The sequence below is a fragment of the Nicotiana attenuata genome, unplaced genomic scaffold, assembly GCF_001879085.1.
Source record: "Nicotiana attenuata strain UT unplaced genomic scaffold, NIATTr2, whole genome shotgun sequence".
NCBI classification, from domain to species: Eukaryota; Viridiplantae; Streptophyta; class Magnoliopsida; order Solanales; family Solanaceae; genus Nicotiana; species Nicotiana attenuata.
The window spans coordinates 7,238-9,601 of NW_017670730.1; positions in this window are offsets into that span (position 1 = coordinate 7,238).

The following is a 2,364-nucleotide window of genomic DNA, read 5'->3' on the forward strand; positions in this document are numbered from 1 at the left end:
AATTGTTAGCGTTGTGAACCTTGTGTACATCTCTTGGATGGTTTCTCCTTCCTTCATGGTGAAATTCTCATATTGAGACTACAGCAGTGTTCCTCTTGATCTCTTAACTTGAGGAGTTCCTTCATGGGCCACTTGTAAAGTGTCCCAGATCTCCTTAGCAGTAGTACAACTTTGAATTCTGTTGTACTCGTCTGGGCCTAGTCCACACACAAGTCATTTCTTGGCCTTAGCATTCTTTTCCCACTTCTTCAAATCTTCAGCAGTACAATCAGCTCTAGTCTTTGGCACATCCTCAGCATTCTTCTTTATAGTAGCCAGAGGACCATCAGTAACAATGTCCCAAAGTTCATAGTCTTCTCCTATGATGCAATCTATCATCTTGTTCTTCCACCAGAAATAGTATTGGCCATTAAAGAGTGGAGGCCTAGCAGTGGATTGTCCTTCCCAGGTTTCAGGTGGTGCAATCATCTTGATCTATTCCTAAGGTGTTAACCTCTTCAAGGATAACCCGCTCTGATACCAATTGATGTTTTATACTTCAATACCACACAGGGGGGGAGGGGTTGATTTGTGTGGTACCCAATTTTCGCTTAACTTGATTATAGAAGGACCTGGTTCTTCTATGTGTTCCAACTACTACTGTTGCGAAATAATAAATACAGAAATTAAAGAACACAGAGATTTTTACGTGGAAAACACCTAGCTCAAAAGGTGAAAAAACCACGACCTACCTTCCAGTAGGATTTTTCCAAACTCTCCACTAAAATCATTGAGCCAAAAACTACATTTACAAAAACTCTTTTGTAAACCTAGGATTAACACTAATCCCGTTGTGACAACCAGCCTCTAACTATTGTGACAACTTCAAGTTAACTCTAGCTTGAATACTCTGATTACCTATTACAATTGCCTCTAGATAAAGCTGAAAGGTACAGTATAAAACACCTACTACAATTGAACTAGAAATACAGAAGGACACATAAAACTCTTTATGGAGCTGGTTCTTCAATCTGGTTCATGTAGCTTCAGGTTTGCACACTTGAATCACACACGAACTGCTTGCAAAAAGCCTTGCTATTTTGCTCTCAATTCACGTTTAACTTATGCGTTTTTGTGCAACCTGTAAAAGAGAACAACACTGATATTTATGGAGTTAGTAAAAAGAGATTGACTAGAATACAGATGCTACTCTTCCTTGGTGGAAGAGTTCTAGTTGGTCTCATCCTCTAACGTTATCCATTTCTTAAGCCGTGTTTCTCTTTGTGTAAGGAGTCTTTCTCCTTATCCAATATGCAACCTTTTCGATCCTGATCAGGAGATATTACTTCTGATAAGTAAGGTTTGTCTCCTTCACGTGCATCTCACATGTTTGAGTTGATTATAACTGTGCTTCACAAGATGGACCTGGTCCATGTCTGAGTTCCTTTGTCAGTCTTCAAAACTTCACATTTACTTGGGCCAACACTTTTTCTCAATGTTGTCAATGCTAGGTTTATTCTTTGTAGGGTATAATGAAACTAGATAGTAATTGCAATTCTGCATTGTGCAGGGCTATTTTACTATGAAATTAATGGAATTTTCATGGTAAACGAACTAATGTGATTGTTGTTGGTTTAGTTGTTTCGAAACTAGGTTCTTACAAACAGTAACAATTTTTTGCTGATAAACAACCTCAGGGTAAAGGTGCTGAAATTGTTTGTCACTTGAATGCAAGATTTTCCTGGGGTTGTTACCTGGTGATAACATCTCTATATTTGTTTGGGTTAAATCCAAAGGTTTTGTTTGATACTGGCAGCTTGTTTGGATTGTTGTGACATATCGTTTCATAATGTATTGTATTGTATTGTATTGTTTGATGGATAAAACGTTTCGATAGATTGTATCGTTTGTCGTCATTTTATGATGTCACGCACCAACAATATGAAGAATAAACAAACAATATTACTAAAAAAAATAGGATATAAAAGAGTAGGGTAAAAGATAAAATATGATTATTTAATAATAAGGAAGGGCAAGATGAGAGAAAAAGCAAGGTAACGACGCCACCACACCAAATCCGTCGTTCCATAAAGTGATACTTTTCGTCATCACGTGACGACGGATTTACCGATACTATACAATAAAATGTAAGTAACAATCAAAAAAAATATTTTATTTAAAGTATCGATACAATAAGTAACATCCATCCAAACAAGCTGTAGGGGAAAATATTGTCCGGTGCCATTTTAGAATATTGATCAGGGTCAACTGATCTCTTAGGACAAGGACGGAGAACAGTCTTGTCATACTTTAATTTTCTCTGTCCTTTGGCAGTGTGACTAAATTGATTTAAATGAATCTTAAACGAAAAGCAATTCTAAAAAG